Genomic DNA, 6,558 nt, shown 5'->3' on the forward strand with positions numbered 1-6,558 from the left:
GGGTGAATCGAACACTAGGTTATACAAAATGGGGGCCAAACGGTGAAGAAAGAGAGAGAGAGCCATCCTCCTCATCTCATCACTTGCAGAACGTAGGAGAGAGAAAGTAGAGAGAGGGGAATGGAGAAGGAGAGAGAGCCGCACATTTACTTGGATAGGCTTTGAGAGCAAGCTGAGAGGTATGATGGTATATATTGTATATGCAATTTTTTTCTTATTATCTGAGGGATGAAAAAGAAGAGATCGTCTTGTATTTTGGGTGTGCTGTGATTTTTTTCTTAAATTGAGTACTGGGTTTTCTTTTTCATTTTGTTTGTGGTGTTATTGGGTTGGTGTAATTTTTGTGTTGGACAAAAGAAGTTTTGGGGCACCTGTGACCTGTTTGGTTGATTATGTATTTTATTAATTATTGTGTTTTTTCTTGGATTCTTGATGAATTTTTCCTGTTTTATTGACTGGAAGTAGAGTCATTTTCGATCTACTTATTCTTAATTTTGCATAATTTTGATTAAAATTTTTTTTTTATTTTGTTTAGTGTAGGTGGAATACATAAGTTTATCTTGTATTTTTTATTAAATTCAGTCTTGCATAACACCGTAGACTCTCACACACTGGAAGACAAGGGCTAAAAATCTTTTCTTTTTCCTTTTTTTTTTGTTTCTTTTTTCCCCTTTTTATGTGATTCTGGTGGAGTTTTATTTTGGCTATGTCATTTATAGATTTACTAGAGAGGATTGGCAGGATTTCGTAAAATCTTCTATGTTGTCTTTGTACTTTGTAGAATATTTGGAAGTTGACATACGAGTCCTAATGACATCTACGTCTTTTTCGCAAATTTTCTTTTATTTTTTTTCCAGAAATGGTTGAAGCAATGAAGAATGTTGCGAAACTGGATGTGGAACTGACTGTCGATGGGAGGAATTTGGTGTCGGTCAGTTATAAGAATGTCACTGGGGCAAGAAGGGCATCATGGCAAATTTTGTCTTCTATCGAACAAAAAGAGGAGAGCAAGGAACATGAACAGAATGTGAAGAGGACAAAGAGCTACAGACAGAGGGTTGAAGATTAGCTCCCCTAAGATATGCAATGACATATTATCCATGATCGAAGAGCACCTCCTTCCATCTTCCTCGACAGTAGAGTCGGCTGTTTTCTATTACAAGATGTGAGTTTGTTTTATTGTCAAATTTCTCTTTCTCTTTGTTGTACAACGTTCAAACGTTATTTGTTACAAAAAAGCGAGAATAGAAAAAATAAAATAAAAAACAAAAACACAACATTTACATAAGCCCAAGAAGGGAAAAAATCACGGGTAGATGAAGAGAAATTCACTATATATCAAAGATGATTACAAGAAGTGCAACTTTCCGAATGATATGATGTTATGATACCCTATATCATATATATGATAAAACAGATCGGCCCAATCTCTCTGATACCACAACAAACATCTATTTTTCTCATAATTTTAGTTTCACCACATATGTCACACCGCAAGCTTTTAGGGCCGGTTCAAACAGAGTTTGGGTCACCGTACTTAACATTATCCCTAAAATCCTTCAAATGTTTGGTGTGGATATATGCGAGTTAAACACCGTATTCATTCTTTCATCTTTCCATGTGATTTTCTGTGGATGGCTTAGTTGCAAGCTATCTAATGGCTGTGTAGAGTATATTATAATCCAAAAGGATATCTCTATCACCATTTAACCCCCGTTTGTTTCCCATTATTTACTCATTGAAATGAAAATTATGATCGTTATCCATCACATCAAGTCACCATATTTGAAAATCTATCTCTTGTGTGGAGCCCGTAACGACTATATTTTTCATTATCATTTTTTTATTAACGTGGCTCAAACAGGGCCTAATTATATTTTCAAGTAAATTTTCCTTCAGGAAGGGAGACTATTATCATTACTTAGGTGAGTTCAAAACAGGAGATGATCGCGAAGAGGCAGCTGACAAGTTACTCAAGGCCTAAAAGGTTTTTTTTTTTTTTTTTTTTTTTTTTTTTTTTTTTTTTTGGGTGGTATCAAGTTGTAACTTTCTTTGCTATAGTTCTTTTGCCTCCCACATTTTGTATGGTTTCTCATGTTTATGATCTCCCTAAGCCAAAATCTGATGTTTGGAATTTACGAAAATTTTATCTTCCTTGGCTGAATTTGAGGAACCGTAATATTTACTGAACTTGATCTTCTATATTGCAGGCTGCCACTAGCGCTGCTTCCACAGATCTCCCCCCCTACTCATCCCATCAGACTTGGTCTGGCTCTAAACTTTTCTGTCTTCTACTATGAGATCTTGAATTCCACGGAGAGGTTGGTCGAATCTCTCTCTTTGACTTGCATGCATATAATTGTGTGTGCATATATACACACCATAAGAGTGTGACAGAAAGTTTAATTTTTTGCTGTTGTCAATTTATGTGGCACTTGACCCTATAAAATATCTCGTCTTTATAAATTCAGTTATTCGCTAAGTTTCTCACTTGGCATTTAGTTATCCCTTGTTTGACGAAGTTTTTTTGTTTGATTATAAGCTGGTCAAGCTTCATTTTCAACTATACATTTTATTGAATTTATAATTTTTATTCATTTATTAACCACACATTTCATGGAATCCACCAACTTATAATCAAGAAAATTGCAACAACGGTCCCTAATATTTTCATATTTTGCAGACTTTACCTTAACTTTTAATTTGTGCTGGCGGAGGTCCCTAACCTTTCAGATATATGCATTTGGAGTCCGTGTGGATGGAATCCATCTATTTGACAGTTAGTTGACCAAAGAAATTAAAATTTGATCAATTTGACCAAATTGAAAAGGTTAAAATGATAAGTTTGCATTTTTCTTACATTATACAAGTTTAAAAATTAAATTAAAAAATCAAAAATAAAACATCATCATCTTCTACACTATTCTCCACCAATCCCATTCACCCCATCCACTCCAAACAAGTCAAAATCGTCGGCCATCGACCTGTCGACCATAGGCAACCCAACCATAGCCGGCTACTATACCATCCCACAAAACTAGAAATCAATATCATCCCCCCCCCCCCCCCCCCCCCCCCCCAAAACCAAAATTTTATGTTTTTTTTATTTTTATTTATTTATTTATTTATTTTGGTGTGCGCTTCACATCTCATAAGTTTATAACTTTTATCAAAATTTTAATACTTTTCATCAATTTCTATCAAAATTTGCTAAATTTTTTTTTTTCAGAGCTTAATATTAGTGATAGACATGATTCTATTTGATTCTGGTTCAAAGGTAATTAAATCGAATCATGAACTAATGAATTTTTCTTTCTTTTAATAATGGAATAAGTGGCTTTTTTTAAAAGAAATGGAATCAAATGTATGGATTTTTGTCCCATCAATTGAATTTTCAAAAGATAACTGCAAATTAAAATCTATAACCATATTCATAAGTTAGACATTTAGACCTAAATCAAAATAATTAACATCAAACATTAAACAAATTTAATGGTAGCTGTGTGTAGGCGTGCGAATGTGTCTAAATTTGAAAAGGAGAGAAATGAATTAAAATTTAGATTTAGGACTTGACCGCCTTGTCTGATATGTGATAAGGTAAAATGTAATGGTAAAAAAATATTTAATGGTGGCGTAAAATTCGATGTAAATTAGTATTTCTACTCACTTTTGCTTCCTAATTTACATCTCATTCGATCTAAATCCAAATACTGTTTCAATGGAAACAACTAAATTCACTTTTTGTCTTCTATTGATGTAAAATTAATAATAAAGAAATAAAAAAAATTGTAAATTTATATTTATTTGTATTTTGAGCCAAGAATGCAATATACATCTCCTTTGCATCTTTCCATTTGAGAGATTTTTGAACACTTCAAAGATCTAGATCTCTATTTTACACCACCATTAGATATACTTCAAATGATCTTTTTGTCCATATCATAATCAATTTTGGTTTTGGTTTTGGTTTTGGTTTTGCTAAGAACCAAATGATTCTTGATTCTAAGAACCAAAGCCATTAATATTTTTTGTAGAACTTAACCAAACTACTCTATTTGATTTGGTTTGATCTAGTCATTTTGTCCACCATTACTTAATACAAGTAATGCCATTGTATCTGATTGAGTTAATTATTCCAATGGTCATTGGACTTAGGTCTATATCTTTGACTGGTCACTGAAATTTAAAATGTCGAATTTTGATAGCTGAACTTAGGTTCATGTCTTCGATTACTCCCTGAAGTTTAAAATATCGAGTTTTGTCCACTGAACCTTGAAAAATATTGTACACCGATCTTTCAAAAATATTATACATTACTCACTGAACTTTGAAAAAAATCAGCAAAGAGAGACAAAAAATACATGAGATCGAACTAAATTATTTTGTAAAAGTTAAGATTGAACAGAGCATTAGTTGAATTAATGTAGATTTGTAAATATTAAAAAATTGATTATAATACGAAACTTGGGAATCGAACCGAACTAAATAGAATGAAATTGAACTCGAATGGTTCCATAATTAAATTTAGACCCAATGGTTCCACTTGCTAATTACCAGAAAATTTCGGGTCTGACCGAATCGAACCGGATCATGTCCAACCCTAATATGTAATGAAAGGCTATCCACCAGTTCTATAATATTGGACGAATTTGTAGTTATAAAGTGCAAAGGAAGGTATGCTTTTTCACCGTGGAAACTCCCTATGTATGAGAATAAGAACTCGATATAGCCCTTTCTACATTTGACATGTTGATCAATTCGTTGGAGCCAAACTTTTGAGATGCTTTCATCGCCTTGATTAAATGCCAATGTTTTTTTCCTTTAATGTAATAATAATGTATATTCAGTATGCTGTATTTAAGAGACTTGGACAGTACAAGCCTCAAGATTTTTGCTACTTTTTCTTCTTAGTGATTGCAATCCTTCCTATAAAACATGCTCGTGATTATGTTATTCTTTATTGAGAATTGTCGTGCTTTGACAGGGCATGCCACCTGGCCAAACAAGTTTTTGATGAAGCAATTCTGGAACTTGATAGCACTCTCATCATGCAACTTCCTAGGGACAATCTTACATTATGGACGTCAGATCTTCCAGAAGAGGGAGGTAAGTCGTGGTGTACTTTCTTTTTTATCGTTTTTCAATCTTTTTCTTTAATCCCCAAACAGCTCCCAGAAATAAATGTTAACAATTACTACTACTACTACAATTTACGACTTATCTCTGCTGATTGGTATATTGGATGGTAATATTTCTCTATGTTTGGCAGGTGAGCAATCCAAGGGAGATGATGCTCAAGGGGATTAAGATTTTATGATAGTAATCCTGTTCTCCTCGCGGTTTATAAAAACATATATTTGAAAGTTACTCGTTTCACCATACGTTATAAATACTATGTTTTGACAATACGATGCACCATGGCTAAATAATATGGATCAACCATCTTGTTGTGTTAGTATTTGAGTTGAAATATTCGACTTTCTTCGCTTCAAAAAAGTTAAAACTCAGATGTATCATAGAGCTCGAGTTTTTACGTTAATTAGCTGCTGTTAGAGACTTTCCATCTCGTTATATCATTTGCTTGCTACTGGAACTTTGCAAAGGTAGCTGGAGTGGATTATTTGAGATATTAGACTCTTCGACAGTGCAAAAATTGCTGTTTTATTTTACAAGAAATACAGGGTCGTGATTGTATCTTTTTTCACTGCTGCCGAACAAATTGAACTTTCGTTGTATTTCGATTTCGAATAAAAGCAGTCCCTTTTCTGACTGCGTATGTAGACCTCTTTACCCAATATGTAGTGTTTGTTTGGCTTCCTCTTCGTCTTCAATTTTCCTTTTTTTTTTCCAGCCAAGCCCGACTACATCGTATAACATTAGGAAAGCTATTTTACGTAATAAATTATCCAATAGAATTGTCCAATTTTGAAAACATTTACAGAATTGACAACTTTTCCAAATTTTTGACCAAACCAACCCACGAACGTTTTTAAATTACACTTTTGCATTGCCGTTTTGTTAATTGAATTGTATTGTGATTTTTGTTTTATAACATATTTACATGGAAAAATTGCATCTATGGTCCCAAATCGGCACTAATAGCCACCACTCTACATAATCACACAGCTGCAGGCCATAACAGAAGTCACCTCCACTTCTCCCTGCCTTCCCTACCAATCCTCCACCACGAAATTCAGTAGTTTTTGCCCCTGATTTTTTTTCCTTATTTCTTTCGGGTGGTTTTTGGTTTGTTTTGACGGTGGTAGCTGTCAGAGATGGTTTCAGATTTGGATTTGGATGTCCAAGGTAGAATGGGTGGTGAAGAAGCTGAATAGTTATCTTTCCAATTTTCTCTTTGGTACCCATTTGAACTTCCGGAAAAGTCTTGGACCAAAAATTGATCATTCCTGGGGAGTCTTCAAAATTGGACGTCTGTAACACCACTACTAATTTTTGTCTACAAACAATGTTGTTGGAATTGGAAGTGGTCAAGATTTTCTTCGAGGTTACTTATGAGATGGTTTAGTAATTTGGATAAAGTCAATCAGTAAGGGAATC

General features: G+C 33.8%; 1 pseudogene; it reads left to right on the top strand.

The window, feature by feature from the left end:
- Window positions 1-6: 6 nt before the first annotated feature.
- LOC111389948 lies at window positions 7-5,632 on the top strand (annotated as a pseudogene).
- Window positions 5,633-6,558: the final 926 nt, after the last annotated feature.

The sequence above is a fragment of the Olea europaea genome, unplaced genomic scaffold (assembly GCF_002742605.1).
Source record: "Olea europaea var. sylvestris unplaced genomic scaffold, O_europaea_v1 scaffold635, whole genome shotgun sequence".
NCBI lineage: Eukaryota > Viridiplantae > Streptophyta > Magnoliopsida > Lamiales > Oleaceae > Olea > Olea europaea.